Source organism: Odocoileus virginianus, chromosome 20, assembly GCF_023699985.2.
Source record: "Odocoileus virginianus isolate 20LAN1187 ecotype Illinois chromosome 20, Ovbor_1.2, whole genome shotgun sequence".
In the NCBI taxonomy this organism is placed as follows: domain Eukaryota; kingdom Metazoa; phylum Chordata; class Mammalia; order Artiodactyla; family Cervidae; genus Odocoileus; species Odocoileus virginianus.
Window position 1 is genome coordinate 4,141,161 of NC_069693.1, and position 18,380 is coordinate 4,159,540.

General features: G+C 48.1%; 1 long non-coding RNA gene across 1 annotated transcript; it reads left to right on the top strand.

Annotated features, from left to right (window-relative positions):
* The first annotated feature begins 5,037 nt into the window (after positions 1–5,037).
* On the top strand, positions 5,038–17,173 carry LOC139029800 (uncharacterized). The gene is made up of 3 exons (XR_011482008.1): positions 5,038–5,140; positions 12,319–12,527; positions 17,073–17,173. It is a non-coding gene; the product is annotated as an uncharacterized lncRNA (long non-coding RNA).
* Positions 17,174–18,380: the final 1,207 nt, after the last annotated feature.

Sequence of the window (18,380 nt, forward strand, 5' to 3'; positions counted from 1 at the left end):
GTGTCTGCTTTATCCACTAGAGCCCGCAGCACAGTGATCATAGCTGATTCACGTTCCAGGTCTGACCATCCCAACATTCCTGCCATGTCTGCATCTGATGCTCGCTCTGTGTCTTCAAACTGTTTGGGTCTGGGGGTTTTTTGTTTGTTTTTGCATTTCAATGTGCCTTGTTATCTGGATGCTTGTAGTGGGTAAAAAGAGCGCCTGTTAAACCTTTAGTGATGTGAATGGAGTGGTTGCCATTTCATTTTCCAAGGGATCTTTACAACCTGGGCATCAAACCCAGGTCTCCTGCATTGCAGGCAGACCCTTTACCATCTGAGCCACCAGGAAGCCCGTGTATAGCTCCTACCACCATCTGTTCCCAAAACTCCATCATCCCAGCAGACCCTCGCTACTCATTAAACAACAACCCCTCTTCCCCTCAGTCAGTGCTAACCTCTATTCTACTTTCTGGTTCAATGAATTTGCCTACTCCAGTAACTTTTATAAGTGGAATCATATACTATTTTTCCATCTGTGCCTGGCTTGTTTCATTAAGCATGTTTGCAAGGTCCATTTGTGTTGTAGCATATATCAAATATGCTGCATATTTCCTTTTCACAGATGAATACTATTCCTATCAATATAGGATGACACTTTGCCTATCCACTTATCTCCTGATGGACCCTTGGGCTGTTTCCACTTACTGGTTACTGGGAATAATGCTGCTGTGAATGATGGTGTGCACATACGCCATCTGTTTTCAGAAATACTTTTTTATTGAGAACACAGCTATGCTCACCTGTTACTATATTGTCCGTGGCTGCCTTCCCAGCTGCATAAACACATGGAGTTGCTCAGTTGCATCTGGACCTACAAAACCTAAAATACCACTATCTGTCCCTTTACAGAAAAAGTTTGCTGATCTTTGGTCTGTATGATGGGAGTTCAGTCAGAGACAATGGGATTAAACTATAGTGGAATTTTTCTCTTTGAAATAAGGAATGATTTCTGAGATTACCGAATGATGGGATTTACTAGCAAAAGGGACATTTGTCAGTAGATCTTTAAAAACTCCACAAAAACAAACAAACCAAACTTCTGTTGGTCTAAATTCAAAATAATTGCTGTGGTTACTGTATGATTTCATAATATATACTTAAAATATTGTCTTTGTTTACCTTTGGCCAATTACCTTGTCTCTTTCTTGACACCTGACTGATCCCTGAACCCTCCCCAACATGCATGGGCAACGTTTTGCTAAGATGGATCCCACCACAGAGGCCTGTGGGTGCATGTCCACCCTTATTATGGGGTGGCCCCCCTCCCTTTTTGACCCCTGGGAAGCCTGCCTTCTCTTGTACAGACAGGGAAGTCTTCCTTGACCTCAGGCATGGGCACAGTATCTCTTTACCCCAGCGGGGCTCAGCTTCTGCCACTAGCTTTTTCCTTGGAGTGTGCATGAGAATAAACCTTCAGTTTTACTCCACTTGATGAACACCAGCTCTCCAGCCTGGGGGACCCTCCATCTCCTTCCTGGAGGAGAGGGGAGATTCCACCTCCTACGATGAGGTCTCAGTCAGTCCCTGAGTGTGCCTCTGGACTGTGAACCTCCTGTGTCTCCATGGTTTTCTCTCCCTTGGAGGGGACAGCGCAGCTCAAGTGGGCTGGAGCTGGGGATTTCCCTTCCCAGGTGAGTCAGGCTCTGTGCAAACCCCAGCTGGTTAGCTCCAGTTAACTGCCTTCCCAGGAGAGCAGATTCAGGCAAGAAGAACCCAGTGCTACTGTGTGTGGTAATTCTGATGAAATATGAATTTCAAGTATGAATAACTGACTCTTGCAACTGTGTTATAACTAGTTGGGTGGTTGTAAGCTCACCAGTATTGTGCATTTTCCATTTCTTTCTTAATACATGCTTACAAGACGCAGGAACGTCTCTAAGAGGGGAGTGTATCTGCTACTCTGTCTCCGGTCACATTGTCACACACTTAGTACAGAGTTTGTAACATCTATTATGCATCACACCATGTTACTGAACAAGTGATGTGGTTCTTTACTTCATGGAGCTTACATGCTGGTGGAGAATAAGGAAGTGCCAAAGTAATAGAAATAAATATAATCAGAGTGAAAAGTGTAACCGGTATCATGTATGTGTGCTCCAGGTTGAGCCCCGCCTGTGGAGCATGACAGAAGAGCAGAAAGCAGGAATTCTTTCCCAGTGTTGGTTCTGTGAGAAGACTGCATATGTCGACACCCACACAGCCCCCTTTCCGCTCCAGGCCACTCTGACGTCCTCTGCATGTCTTTTCACAAAGATGCCCTGAGAAACGCAGGGGAGGCGGCTGTGAAAGCCATCTTTCTGTTCCAGGTGGTGGCTGGGGCTCTGGGCAATGCCATCCTTTTCTCCCACAGCATCTCTCCAGTCTTGCTTGGCCACAAGCTGAGACCTGCACAGATGGTTCTGCCACATTTGGCCGTGGCCAACCTCCTGGTTCTTCTCTCCCCTGGGGTTCCCCACACAATGGCTGCTTTTGTGTCAAGGAAGCCCCTGTCCAGCCTTGGATGTAAGTTTGTGTATTACATCCAGAGAGTGGGTCGCGGTACCACCCTGTGCTCCACCTGCATCCTGAGCACCTATCAGGCCTTCACCCTCACCCCCAGGAGAGCAGAGTGGGTGATGCTCAGAGGAAGGGCCCCCAAGGTCATTGGTCCTTCCTGCTGCACCTGCTGGATGCTCAGTCTCTTAACGTACATCCTTGTTCCTCTGAAAATCACTGGTCCTCAGGACATACACAACTATACTGATACTTGGGACAAGTGGTTCTGTTCCCCCTCAGCTCCTAATGCAGGCTTTGTCTACCTGTGGCCCGTTTCTGATGCCGTGTTTCTTACCATCATGGTCTGGTCCAGTGGCTCCATGGTGCTTCTCCTGCTCAGACACCACCAGAGGGTTCAGTATATTCACACCTGCACTGGACACCACAGATGCCCCCCGGAGACCAGAGCCGCCCGCACCATCCTGATGCTCATGGTCACCTTTGTCGTCATTTACATACTGAATTCCACTTTTTGTTTTTATATCACTGCTGCTTTAGAGTTTCGTCTGTGGTTGATACAGACTTCTGACGTCTTGGCCTCATGTTTCCCCACTGTTTCCCCCTTCCTGCTGCTTCTGAGGGGTCCTAGAATGCCGGGGGTCTGCTCTGGAGTCGGTGGAAATAATGCTTAATGTGATAAATAGCTAGATACCTTCAATAATAACTAATTCTCTTCTTTAAGTATTGAGTGACTTTTTATTAAAGTATAATAAGTGTGACATTATATCACTTCAGGACTTACAACATTATGATTGAATATTTGTAGACATTACAGGTGGGTTCAATAAGTCTCGTTGACATCTACCCACCTGCACACTGTACTGTACTGAGGGAAATTTTTTCTTGTGAAAACTTGGAAGATTGACTCTCTTACGACCTCGCATCATGTGACACAGTATACGTAACTCCTGAACCACTTGCACATTATGTATCGGTGGCTCACTCATTCTATAACCAGGAGTTGCTGCTGTTGACGTCAGCGCTGTGCTGTGCTGAGTCGCTCGGTCGTGTCCAACCCTGCAGCCGTGTGGGCTGCAGCCCACCAGGCTCCTCTGTCCATCAGGACTCTCCAGGCAAGAATACTGGGGTGGGTTTCTGTTTCCTCCTCCAGCGATGGAGTATTACATAGCCAGAAAAAAGAGTGAAGTCATGCCATTTGCAGCAACATGGATAGGCCTCAAGAGCACTATGCTGATTGAGACAAACTGCACAGAGAACGAAAAGTACTGTGTGACAGCTTCTGTACGTGGCATCTGAAAAAGCCGAACTCATGGAACAGAGAGTGTATAGTGGTTTCCAGGGGCCGGGAGGTCAGGGCAGTGAGGAGCTGTTGGTCAAAGGGCACTGAGCTACAGTTATAAAATGAATAAGTTCTGAGGATCTGATGCACCGCCTGGGGCCGGGACCTAACAGTCCTGCACTATACACTTACGGTATGACAGAAAGTCAGTAAGAGAGTACATCTTCCATGTTATCACCACCAGCTGGGAGAAACGTTAATTCTGTGAGGGGATGGAGGCGTCAACCTTCCTGTGGTAATAATTTCACAGTATATTCCCGTATCATAGTGCCATGATGTATGCCTCACACGCACATATTTTCCGTGTCAGTGACATCTCAGTAAAGCTTCCTGAACCAGTCAAGTCGCTGGGCTTCCCCGGTGTCCCAGTGGTTAGGCCTTCGCCTTCCATCGCAGGGGCCGCGGGTTCCAGCCCCAGTCGGGGAGCTAAGATCCCACAGGCCTCTCGACAAAAGTGAAACACCTAAGGCAGAAGCAGTCGTGTAAGAAATTCGGTAAGGACTTAGAAATGGTCCACTTGGGGCGGAGGCGGATCCCTTTAAAAAGAAAGAAAGGCTCTGCGGCGGTCTCAGGGCTTCCTGCTGGGGGCGCACACCGCGCCTGCCGGTCCCAGCCCCGACACGGGCGCCTGGCAGGCGTCTCCCCGTCCGCGGACCATGGGCCTCGCGATCGGTCAGCGAGTGCTTTGCGGGGAGACGTCCTGAGACCGGGCCCGTGTCCGGCCGGCGTCCCGGCGCGCCTCCTCCGCTCCCAGCCCAGCGCCCTCCCGAGTCCAAACGTCCGCCGTGGTCTCCCTTCGGCCTTCAGCGGCTACTGGCAGGAGTCTGTGGAAGGAAGAGATCTCCCTTCACCCACGTGTGAGCCATCGTTCGTTCTCTCCCTGCTCATTTCCACTCATGCCAGAGAGACTCCTAACGCAGCGGGGCCCCAGCAGCCTCTGAGAGCCTGAGGAACCCGGACTCTGAAGGGCTCTGCTTGCTTTTATGTGGAGGATAACGGCTTTACAATATTGTGGTGGCTTCCGCCATACGTCGCCGTGAATGGCCACAGGCATGCACGTGTCCCCTCCCTCCCGCCTCCCACCCCTCAGGGAGCGCTGGGTTGAGCTCCTCGCGTCTTCGTCAGACTCCCACTGGCTCTCTGTGTTACGTTCGTCAGTGTAAATGTTTCAGGGCTACTCTCTCAAGTCATCCCACGCTCTCCTTGCCCGGCTGTGTCCACAAGTCTTCTCTGCGTCTGCATCTCTATTCCTGCCCTCCAAGTAGGTTCATCAGTACCATCTTTGTAGGTTCCATATATACGCGTTAAATGATCCTTGTCTCTTTCTGACTCACTTCACTCTGTGACAGGCTGTAGGTTCAACCGCTTCACTAGAAGTGACTCATAGCCTCCTTTTATCGCTGAGTAATATTCCATCACACACACACACACACACACACACACACACACACACACACACCCCACAGCTTCTTTATCCGTTCACCTCTCGATGGACACACAGGGCGCTTAAAGCTCCCTCTGAGTCCAGAGCAGGAGAGGAGAGACATGTTTACGAGGCTGAAGTGTTCAGCATCCTGGTTGTCAATCAGTTTTCAGCCATCGCTCGTCCTGTGTCATCTGGGGTGGATAGCCACAGCCCACACAGCCTCCTGGGGGCGTAGCCAGCACCCAACGAACATCGGTAGGACTGGGTTGAATTAAGCAAGCTGGCAGTGGGTTTCATCCGCAAGTCACGTAGCAGAGTTATCCTGCTTGCTTAAAAAAGCAAGCACATTTCTAACTCAATCGACACAAACGTTATGATGATCAACAACTTGTTACTGGGCTTCCCTGGTGGCTCAATCGTAAAGAACCTGCCTACCAATGCAGGAGACACAGTTTCAATCCCTGGGTTGGGAAAATCCCTTGGAGAAGGAAATGGCAACCCACTCCCATATTCTTTCCTGGGAAATCCCTTGGGCAGAGAAGCTTGATGGGCTACAGTCCATGGGGTTGCAAAGGAGTCGAGCACAACTGACCAACTGAACAACAAAAACATGAGTTAGTCATGATTCCTCCAATTAAATACTGAACTCTAGGGCTTATCCTACCCTTTCCCTCTTCTGTGCTTATAAATGTTCCACCAACAGTGAGAAACCTGCACCATATCCACCTCAGTCTATGTATCATCTGCTCAAAGGTGGCTTAGATGCTTATTAACTCAATGCCTAACCATCCTGCCTATCTTTTTTGTCTATATTGTTGGCTTGGCCAAAAAGTTCATTCAGGTTTTTCCATACATCTTCTGGAAAAACCCAAACGGACTTCTTAGTCAACCCAAGACATAACTGAAGAGAAAAAATGAATACCTTCATATAATGAGAATAGCTACTGTGAATAGGAAGATTCTGCTCCAATTATACCCATTTGTTCTGTGTATTAAGTTTCACCTACTCAGGGTCCAAGTAAGTTTTCCCAAGAAAATTCTGGTTTGGGGAAGAAGTGGAATCACAGAAGTAAAGTGAGCAAGCTATTTACGACTTTGCAGTAAAAGTGAAGAAGATACCTATAGTGTGGGGTTTGGGGTTCTTGACCTGAAAAGTGACAGTGGACAGGACCTTGGGTGTTAACAGTTCCTCATCCTAAATGGTGACTTGAGAAGACTCTGAGTCAGTCCTCAAAGAAATGAAGACATGAACACATACCCAGTAAGAAACAAAAGACAGCAAAAAAGAACAACTTCTCAGTGGAAAGCCTATCAGAAACCCATGGCGGTGTGTGGTTGGCCCAGGGGCGGGGGCATTTCGGATTGTCACATGGGGTGGGTGTTGGGCAGTAGGAGCACTATATACAAGAAGGTGCTTGAGGCAAATCTCTTTAAATATACATATATCTTTTAAATTATGAGAGTAGGATAACACATTTACAGGAAACCTGGAAAATACAGAACAAGGTTACATATAGTTCCACTATATATTACAATTATTTTTAAGTGGATAAATTAAGATTTTTTATTTGGAGTTTCAATATCACAAATTAATAGAATGAATATACAAAGAAGTAGAAAGTTAGAGTAGATCCGAAGAGCACTGTGAACCAATTCAACATAATTAAGATTTGCATAATTTTCACACAGCAACAGAGTACAAATTCGATTCAAGTTCCCATAGACTGTACACCAGGAGACACTGGAATATATCCTGGCATATAAAACACGGTGCAAAAATGTCATGGTCTAAAGGTATTGACATCATACAGAGTCTGTTTTCTTACCACTGTGGAGTTATGTTAGAAATCAAGGTCAAAGATATTTGAAAACAACCCACATATTTGCTGGGGGAAATTGAGGGCAGGAGGAGAAGGGGGCGACAGAGGATGAGGTGGTTGAATGGCATCAGTGACTCAATGGACATGAGTTTGAGCAAACTCCAGGAGATGGTGAAGGACAGGGATGCCTGCTGGGCTGCAGTCCATGGGGTCGCAAAGAGTCAGAGACGACGGAGTGACAGAACAGCAACATGTATTTTCAAGTGCAACGTGACATTTACCAAGAGAGATCTTCGACTTGGCCATCAAAAGCCACGTGAGGCAGATTTTTATAAAGCGTCAGCGAGTAGATGTTTTAGAGTTATGGGCTGTGTGGTCTCTGCCACACCTATTAAGGCCGCCTTTGCAGGTAGACACCGCCCGTAGACAAAGTGAAAACAGGTGTGACGGCGTCCCTAGGAAGCGCTCGAATAACTGTCCCAATAAAAGGCATCATCCTCCCGTGGAGGCCTGGGGGCATCAGGGATCCACAGCATTTTGAGGTGGGAATGATGGCTTCAAAATGGGCTGCTTTCCAGATTAGAAAAAGAGCTCCAGCCATAAAGAGCAGGATCCAGGGAGCGTGAAGTCACTGGAGCCAGACTCCTGCCCGGGATGGAGCTCAGGGCTGTGACGGTGACGAGATGATGCCGCCCCGAGGAGCACGCCCAGGAGAAGGTGCAGGAAGGAAGTGACTGGTGCACCTCGCCTGCCCCTTTAATGCCCAGTTATGCTTTCTCAGCTCTGATTTTCCACAGAGGACACAGGAGTGTTTCCACCTGAGGTCTGGCTGTGCAGTGAGGATCTTTAATAGCTTAATCACCTGAGAGGGATGAACAGCATGAGGGATAAAACCGGCTCCTCCCGGGACACGTGCCACGCTCGCTGTGCAGACAGCGTGGCCGACGCAACCGCTGCAGGCGTGGTGGCATCTGGGGGGACAGCAGGTCTGGGGACCCCGTCCCTGTAACTGGACTCACCAGCCCCTGGCCCACCCTGGTCGACAGTTCCCTGCACAGAGCTCCGGAGCCAGGTCCAGGCAGTGTGCGCTTCCTCATGTTCAGTCTCAGGGCAGAAAACAGACAGGACAGAGCAAGTCTCGGAGAGGACCGTGGAGCTGTGTCTGGGCACCGACCTTGGGCAGGACACGTGCTGACCCTGCCTCACCCTGCGTGTCCACACCCGGGCTCCGGCTGGACGACGGGGCGACTTAGGGAGCAGAGAGGGGTTTTAAAGTTCAACATTCAGCCTCCAATGAATAAAAATAAATGGAAAAACAAAATAAAGTTCAACATTCAGAAAACTAAGATCATGTCATCCTGTCCCATCACTTCGTGGCAAATAGATGGGGAAACAGTGGAAACAGTGGCAGACTTTATTTTTTTGAGCTTCAAGATCACTTCTGATGGTGACTGCAGCCTGAAATTAAAAGACGCTTACTCCTTGGAAGGAAAGTTATGACCAATCTAGACAGCATGGCTGATTCATGTCAATGTATGATAAAAACCACTACAATATTGTAAAGTAATTAGCCTCCAACTAATAAAAATAAATGCATAAATAAATAAATAAAATGGAAATTAAAAAATAATAAAAAGCAGATACATTACTTTGTCAATAAAGGTCTATCTAGTCAAAGCTATGGTTTTTCCAGTGGTCATATATGGATGTGAGAGTTGGACTGTGAAGAAAGCTGAGCACAGGAGAACTGATGCTTTTGAACTGTGGTGTTGAGAAGACTCTTGAGAGTCCCTTGGACTGCAAGGAGATCCAACCAGTCCATCCTAAAGGAGATCAGTCATGGGTGTTCATTGGAAGGACTGATGCTGAAGCTGAAACTCCAATACTTTGGCCACCTGATGCGAAGAGCTGACTCATTTGAAAAGACCCTGATGCTGGGAAAGACTGAAGGCAGGAGGAGAAGGGGCTGAGAGAGGATGAGATGGTTGGATGGCATCACCGGCTCAATGGAGATGAGTTTGGGTGAACTCCGGGAGTTGGTGATGGACAGGGAGGCCTGGTGTGCTGCAGTCCATGGGGTCACAAGGGCTGGACACGCTGAACTGAACTGAACAGCATAGGTTTTTCAGTTGCTGTAGCCAAAAGTGGCCACAAGGCAGCAATATTTCTTGCTCCATTGCTTCCTGGATTTTTTTTAATTTGGTAATTTTTAAATTTTCTATAGAAGTAGAGTTAATTTCTGATGTTTATTTTAGGTGAACAGGAGCCTGACTGAATTATACATAGGTGTTTATCTATTCTTCTTCAGGGTTTTTTCTCTATACCTTATCACAGTGTGTTCAATCGACTTTCTGTGCTATTCAGTAGGTCTTTTTAAATTATCTCTGATATCGAGTAGTGTGTATATGTTAATTGTAACCTCTAAGTGTATGTGTCCCCCATAACTTTAAAAGAAAATAATCACATGCTGGTTTTCTAAGTCTGAAAGTGTTACTGTTTAGAATTTAGTTCATGTCTATGAATTTATAGATTTCATTTGTAAGTGATATTTTTAAGCATTTATCTTTCTCTGACTTTACTTAGTATGATCATCTCTCGGTCCAGCCATGCTGCTGCCAATGGTATTTTTTTTTTACTTTTTTTTTTGATGGCCAAATAGATTCCAGTGTATAGATGAACCAGTTACTCTTCATTTTTCCAATAGAAAATATTGATGGACATTTTAGTTGAAGCTGTGTCTTGGCTATTGTGAACAGTGCTGCCCTAGAAATAGGGGTGCACATGTTTCAAATTAGGATATTTTTTAGTTCTAGGCCAAGAAGTGAGATGGCCGGAAAATGTGGCTTCTCTGTATCTAATGCTTTAAGGAACCTACAGATGTTTTCCACGGTGCCTGCACCCACCCGCTTCCCTCCCCGCCCACAGCGTAGGAGGATTCCCTGTTCCCCACGGCCTTGGCAGCGTTTCATCTTTGAAGATCTTTTGGAGGATGGCCATTCTGAGTGGTGTAAGGTGACACCTCGGTGTAGTTTTGACTTGCAGTGCAGTCTCTTAATAATTAGTAAGGGCTTCCCAGGTGGTTCAGTGGTAAAGAAAATCCGTCTGCTATCGCAGGAGTCGGAAAAGACCCGGGTTTGATCCCTGGGTTGGGAAGATCCCTTGGAGGAGGAAATGGCAACCCACTCCAGTACTCTTGCCTGGAGAATCCCATGGACAGAGGAGCCTGGCACACCACAGTCCGTGGGGCCACAAAGCCTGGGACACAGCTGCGCCACTGTGAACATGCACACAACAATCAGTGAAGCTGCGTGGCTCTCCGCGGACTTTCTGTTTCTTCCCTGTGACTCCAATTTACGTCTTCACATAGACTTCTTGAACATTGGCCCTGTTTTGAATTCTCTTCGCAAGATTTACCGCAGGGTGGAGCGCAGTTTGTAGAGGGCTGATGTTTTTTCCCTTATGTCCCTAAGGCTTCAGTTCAGTTCAGTTCAGTTCAGTCACTGAGTCATATCCGACTCTGAGACCTCATGGACTGCAGCACGCCAGGCCTCCCTGTTCATCACCAACGCCCGGAGCTTGCTCAAACTCGTGTCCATGGAGTCTCTGATAACCAGCCATCCACTGTGAATACTAAATACCCATCAGACAGGTTTTTCTGTTGTTACCAAAAGCGGCCACAAGACGGCAGCATTTCTCCATGCTCCACTTTTTTGGGGGGGTTATTTAGTTTTTATTTTCTATTGGACACCAGGGTTCAGTCCCTGGGTTGGGAAGATCTCCTGGAGAAGGAAATGGCACCCCACTCCAGTATTCTTGCCTGGAAAATCCCACGGACGGAGGAGGCTGGTAGATGACAGTCCATGCGGTCGCAAAGAGTCTCACATGACTGAGCGACTTCACTTTCTCTTTCTATTGGAGTAGATTTGATTTCCCATATTGTGTTTGTTTTAGGTTTACAGGAACTTGATTCATTTATACATAGACACCTGGATTTTCTTTTTCGGGGTCTTTTCCCATATAGATTCTGTCAGTGTGTTCTCTAGACTTCCCTGTGCGATTCTGTAGGTCCTTTTAGGTTATCTCCCAGATAACAGTGTGTATATATGTTAGTCCTAACCTCTTAATGTCTCCCTCCCCTACTTCTTTTTTTAAAAATAAAAAGAAGTTGCTTTTCTAAGTCTGTGAGTCTGTTTCTGTTTACAACTTAGTTCATTTGTATGAATTTATAGATTCCACCTGTAAGTGATAAAGTCCCCTTTCCCTGACTTCACTCAGTATGCTAAATCTCTGGGTCCACTGATGCTGCCAGTAGCATGCTTCAGTTGTTTTTGATGGCTGAGTGTGTTCCAGTGTCTCGAAGGACCAGTGACTTCGTTTCTCTGTTGATGAACATTTTGGTTGATGTTGTCTTGGATGTTGTCAATAGTGCTGCCCTGAAAAGAGGGGGTGAACCTGTCCTTTTTAATCATGATTTTCTCCGGATCTAAGGCAAGGAGTGGGCTTGTGGATCACGTGGGAACTCGACAACTTCTGTTTTAAGAGCTCTCCACACTGTTGTCCTTCGCGCTGCACCCACCCATTTACATCCCCGCCCGCAGTGCGGAGGACTGCATGCCCCCACCCCCCCCAGCAGCACTAATCTTTGTAGATCTTCGGCATGATGGCCATTTTGAGTGGGATGAGCTGATACCGCGGTGCAGTTTTGAACTGCATTTTCCTATAATAGTGATGCTGAGCCAGTCTCCACGGGCTTTATGTCTGTCTGGATGCCCTCTTGGGAGAATTTTCCATGTAGGTCTTTGGCCCACTTGCCTATTTGGTAGTTTGCTTTTTTAAAATTGAAAGAGCAGTCTGCATAGCTGTAGATGGTTTCCTTGTCGACCTCCTTATTTGCAAACATTTCCCCACGTATTGGTTGCTTTCTTTTTGTTGCACTCATGTTGGGGCGGGTCCAGACGACAGTCGGGTGTGAAGAAGAGACAGGGTAATTGGCAAAGGCAAACAGAGGCCCGGCAGGACGGTCCTGGCTGGGGGTTTCCACCCCCTCTTCCCGGCTCGTCATCCAGGATGGCCGCGCCCTCTCTCTCTGCGCGTATCTCTGCCCCGCTTTTGTCCTAAACAAACTCTCCTCGGCGTGCTCGCCCACATGCAATGCTGTGTCTCCAAAAGTGAACTCCGTACCTCTTTTAACAGGTTTCTGTCTCTTTGAAACGTTCATTGTTTCAGCGGGTCACTTGGCTTCTCGCCCCTGTCCCCTGCTGGTCTGGCGGCGAGGACTCCTGGTTCTCATCTGGCTCCCCAGGTCCAGTTCCTCACAGGAAGCCATGACTGTCTTCAGCACCGCTCACTGCCCCCTCTCTCCGAGATCATGGTCATCTTTGTCATCACCGAGGATGGAAAAGGTATTTTTGATCATATTTTATGGCAGAATAATACTGCCTTTCGTGCTTGTACCCCATCTTCTTTGTCCATCGTCTCTCCTTCTGCGCGCAGCTTGCAGCTCTGACTTGTCTATACTTCCCAGTGCAGTCATCCACGGCATGCAGGTGTCATCTAATGTCTGCACAGGAGTGGAGCAGATGATGTCATAAAATTTTCTATATGTCTGTATTTTTAAAAATGTGTTTATACTTGACTTCTGCTTGGCAGCATGTATCAGTTTCTGAATTACCGACAGTCCACACTTAATTTATATTTCGTAGAGAGGATTTCCTATTACGAGGTCCTACTGAGGACGTGAGCAAGGCCTAGTGAAGACCAGATTCACGCCTTATGAGGGCGAGAGTCACGGCTTAGAGAAAGAACATTCAGGCCGCAGTGTGCGTGGAGTCAGGCCGCAGTGTGGACCAGAGTCAGGCCTGAGGCAGGACCACTGTCAGGCCTCAGTGTGGAAAGCAGAGTCAAACCTCCCTGTAGACCAGCCAGGCCTCAGAGTGGACGGGAGTCAGGGCTTGGTGTAGACCAACAGGCCTCGGTGTGGACTGGAATCAGGCCTAAGTCAGGACCACAGTCAGGCCTCAGTGTGGACAGGTCAGGCATCACTGTGGATCGGAGGCAGGCCTGAATGTACAGCAGAGTCAGGCTTTAGAATGGAGTCAGGCCTCAGTGTGGCCCAGGGTCAGGACAAGTGAGTACCAGCATCATGACTAAGTCAGGACAGGGCCAGGCGTTAGTGTGGACCAGAGTCTTGCCGGGGTCCAGCCTCGGCAGGATCCAGGGGATACCCTCAGGATGAACGGCGTCGGCGAGAGAGAGAGAGAGAGAGAGAGAGAGAAGACACGTGAGATCAGCCTTGATAGGGCCAAGTCTGTGAGGTGGGAGAGAGAGAGAGAGAGAGAGAGAGAGAGAGAGAGAGAGAGAATGACCAGATGGGGGTGTTTGCAGAGTCTGGCAGGGTCTGGCAATGCTTTATTTTTTACCATAGCTTTTATACCCTAAGTTAGTACATTTCTAAGGGGAAGATAGTTTAACATTACGTCAGCTTGTCCTTCACAAAACCAGGGTGTTTTCTGCATACTTCTTTGTTTATGAGGGTCTTGTATATTATCTTCTGGCCTTGGGGCCTATTAACATTTTATGCAAGTCAGGTGAATGTAAACCTATTTTCTGTTTCTCTGGTGACCTTAACTGAAAGGTAGCAGTCTCATAGGGCAACAGTACAGAGTAGAAGTATAACCTTGTTAACACAAAAGTTAATCCTTCTGCAGAAGTTGTCAGTTGCGTTTATCTAAGGAATTTACCCCACGCAGAATCTGCGACTTTGGTGAGGCAGCTTCTGCCTAGCACTCCTGGCTGACAATTAACAACCATCTCATTGTTACCACACTAGAGCTAAGTCCTTACTTCTCTAGATCTTTAACTATATTAACAATGGTTTCTATAACACAACCTTAACACATTAAAAGCAAAAACACAGCAAGCAAAACACAGCAAACAAATCTCAACCCAAGAACCACCTATAGAATAATTTTTCTTATGTTTTCTAATAGGACTCCTTTACCCCTTAAAAAGGCTCTATGTCTATTAGGGCTTTTATATAATCAGGTTCTTTATGCTATTTTATGATTAGGATATTATAAGCAATCATGCATATTAGTGCCAAGCACATAAATGCATTTGGCTAACAAACCGCCAGCAAAGGAGTTTAAATTAAAACACTCCTTTCACCCTGAATAATCTCATAAAATACCACCACCCGGGAAACTTATTGATTAAAGTTCTAAATTGATTCTTATTTGGGAAGAAATCGGGGAAGGCCTTCCTGCCTGTGTCAGAGAAATTAGGGAGTAGTCCATTGAGGCAGGCATCAGAAAGACAGATAGCATCTTTAAGGTGAGCGCCGGGGGCAGCTTTTCAAAATCCCTGAAAACCTGATCCGCCATGCCGTCAGGTTTTCTCCCTTATGGCCTTGTCATGGGTACGGTCTCGTGTGTTGGCTCCCGGCAGAGTCTGACCTGAGTGTGGACTAGAGTCCAACCTCAGTGTGGACCAGAGTCTAACCTCAGGGTGGACCAGGGTCAGGCGTGAGTGAGGACCAGATTCAGGGTCTGAGTGTGACCAGAGTCGGGCATGTGTGTGCACCAGAGTCTGACCTCAGGGTGGAGCAGAGCCAGGCCTGTAGGACCAAACTGCGGGTCTGATCCCACCACAGAGGCCCGCGGGGCATGTCCACACTCAATATGGGGTGGGGTCCCCTCCCTTTTCGGCCTGCAGGGAGCCTTCCTGCCCTTGTACAGGGGAGTCTTCTTTGACCTCGGTCACTGGCACCTTATCTCTTGACTCCAGCAGGGCTCAGCTGCCGCCGCTAGTTTTGGCCTTGAGTGGAGCTTCACTCCACTTGACAAACACCCGCTTCCAGCCCAGAGGCCCCTCCACCTCCTACCTCAAATCCGTCTGAGAGACAAGAACCCCAAAAATCTTCACTGGGAGGCTGACAGCGAAGGTCTGTCTCCTGTAGCTTCAGCCTGGCATGGGCTCGTAGACCCCAACTAGCTGGGCCATGGAGCTCTCGCCCTGTCTCATCCAGGGGCCCCAGGGTGGCTTCTGTTGTCATTCCCGCAGGATCTGTTCTGAGGACTGGCTGGAATCTCTGCATCACCATCATCTTGATGTGAAACTGTAGTAATCTGAAAGAGACAAATTTAACAAGGAGATTTAAGAAGGCAGGGGCCAAAGATCAGTGAAAGGATTACTGTGACCAGGGGCCCAAGCAGGAGTGAGAACCAGGTTATAGTTTTAGCAAGTCTGATCCTGGTCCAATAGAGTCAGAGCTTGTGCCACCCTGTCCAAAGGAATGGAAACTTCTGCTGTGGTCTCACATATTTCTGGTGTCATTTTTATTAGCCCAGAGTGACTTATGAAGGTGTGACAGGCCACTCAACTTCAGAAGTAGCTGGAGAAGTGACAACCTGAACATTAATATACAAAATTGATCTCATTTATTTCCAGAAGAATAAGCTTGAATTCCATTCTACACCTGGTACTTCAAGGAGACTTGCAGGCGTATAGCCAGTTATCTACTTTTATCTAAGTAGGTTTTAACCTTTGATGTATTATTAATACGTATACCAAAGTATCTTTCCAACGTTCCTTTTCTGCAAACCTTTTGTCACCTTCTAGATCTGTGTTAATTTGTTCTTGTTTTTCCCCCACTTACAAATAACCAGCTGTAGAACAGATTATCACTACTTTTTACAACAGAAACACCTCCAATCTTTGATATCTTCTTTCACTGACAACATGTATCTTTACTTGCTTTATGCATTGAAATCTTTTCCTTGTCACTTTAGTGGCTTTGGTTCCATATTATAATGTTTAACCTTTAAAAACCCTTAACGCCTAGTGAAAACCAAGAAGAAAGCAATTGTGAACTGTTTGTCATAGTGGCATTCTCTGATTAGCAAACTCAGGAACATATTTTAGAACCTCTAAACACATGTATTTTTCCAAAGTACAATTTTTTTTTCTCAATGTAATACAAGGCATGTGTCTAGTGAGCCCAAACATCTTTAGGTTTTTTCCTTGTATTTAGAATTGTTTGATTTGTAAGTGCTTACTTTTCTTTAAGCCAGTTAAATAGAGCTTATTACAAATTAACCTCAACGACATTATCCAAAGACAAAGACTCACAGCAAGGCACACACAAATCCAGGCAGACAGAGGGCTCATGTTGTTTGGTCACTCGGTCACGTCTGACTCTTTGCGACCCCATGGGCTGTAGCCTGCCAGGCTCCTCTATCCAAGGGATTCTCCAGCTGAGAATACTGGAGAGGGTTGCCATTTCCTGCTCCACGGGATCTCATAGTTTTCCACTAAAGATTTATTATAAAATGTCTTTTGCCCCTTTTTTTTCTTGGCTTGAATTTCTACTAAATTACTCAAGTTGAAGTCTCAGGTAAAGTGGGCTGTGTATCTCCCAGTCAAGATAAGAGTTAACTTCAGGCTTTTTTCCTGGCATATTTTTGCTTTCTCAGGGTCAGAATTCTGCAGGGCGGGGGGGGGGGGGGGGCGGGTAGGGGGGAAGAATTTCAACAAGCCAGCTTTTCCTAACTGCACATGCAAAAGGAACTGGTTTTGCAATTTCAAAAAAAGTTTCATTTTAACCCATTTTCTCTGGAGTCTAAAGAATATCATGGCCATCCAGTGTCAAAAAGTGTCGCCTCTCCTGGCTGTGGTCATCGTTTCACAGCTAACATACAGCCCAGACGGTGCTCGGATTGGCCCCAACAGGAGGAGCAGACGGGCTGATAAGCTGCTGCCCCGGCAGGGACTGTCCCTCTGGGAGCCGGGGTCTCAGTCTGATCGGAAGGGTCTGGAGGACGGAGGGACCGTGCCGGAAGGGGAAGCTTCGTTCTTTCCCCACTTTCTTCTCCTCCCCCCACCCCAAGAGGAGTTAGGAGTCAGAAGGGGGTTCTTGAGAAAGTTAAGAGGGTTTTTTCTGATTACAGGAGTCACAGAGCAGGAATATGATCAAAGTGGAATAAAGTCCTGGACATATCGGAACCGCAGCCCATTTTCCTGTGTCAATAAAGATGCCCAGTTTCAGGCGTCGCCCCCCCCCCCCCGCCCCCGCCCCGATCCACCAATTTAAATAAAGGCCAGACACTATCACAGTAAAAAAGTTTCCAGTTCTTAAGGATACACTCCAGGGGTGTTTCTTTTGGCTCAAAAAGGGATCTCCCCATGTTGAGTGACCTCAACTGACGACAGAGCCTGCTCCTAGAAATGTCCCGCAGCGCCGCGGACACGTTCCGGAGGCGCCTGGAGGGAATCCGGAGGGTGCCCTAACTCTGACTTCATGCTTGACCGGGCTTTGCGCGTCCTCTCCTCCCCCGCCGACTTCTAAGTAGCCCGTGCAAGGCGGCTCTTTTCCATCCCCCACGAGGACGCGCGGGCCGATGCGGAGGATGCGGAGCGGTCGGCAGGCGTAAGCTTCCCAGACAGCAGATAATGCCTGGACGCAGACCGTTTGGAAGGGCCGTCACAGTTTAGGGGCCGCGGTGGCCTGGCGTGGGGGGACCTCTGGAGCAGTTGGAGTGGGCCGCGGTGGAACATGCCAGGGGGTCAGGGCCCAGGGCTGCACCTGGGCGGCTGACAGCGCGCTTGCGGCGGAGAGGCTGCAGTTAGCCCTCCCTCGGAGGTGGAGAGGATCGGGTAGAGAAGGGACCTTTTGTGCCAGAGACGTGGGAAAGGAAATCCCAGACGCGTGGTGGAGAGAGTGAGCGTCAGGAGCCTGCAGCCAGCGGTCTGGGGAGACCTGCAGAGGAGACTCTGGACCAGTGGGTCTCGGAGGGAGCGCAGTGAGCCGTCCTGAAGACACATCTTAGCGCCCTGCCCAGGGACTGAGCCTGGGCAGTCTGGATGCAAACCAGGAGTCCCGCGGTCAGACCGCCAGGGCCAGAGGCTAGAAGCAAAGTGGCCCTGGCTCTTGCCCACGTTTGAAAGCAAGAAGTTTCAAGGATGCAAAAGCTGTAAAAAAACCAAAACAACAGGTACGACATTCATTCTTAGAGACAAAACACAGGGGAGCACCCAAAGCGGCAGTTCATGTGTTTGAGTCAGAGGCCGGACGGAGACAGACACCCCCGGGGAAGGGGGCAGGCTTCCCCGGAAGCGGGGGAGCACAGTGGGAGGTGACGCGAGCCACTCACGAGGCCCGTCCTGGGTCTCCACGCCGTCCACATCTGACCAGTCCAGGACCTGCCCCCCAACATGCCTGCGCAACTTTTTGCTAAGACGGATCCCACCGCCGAGGC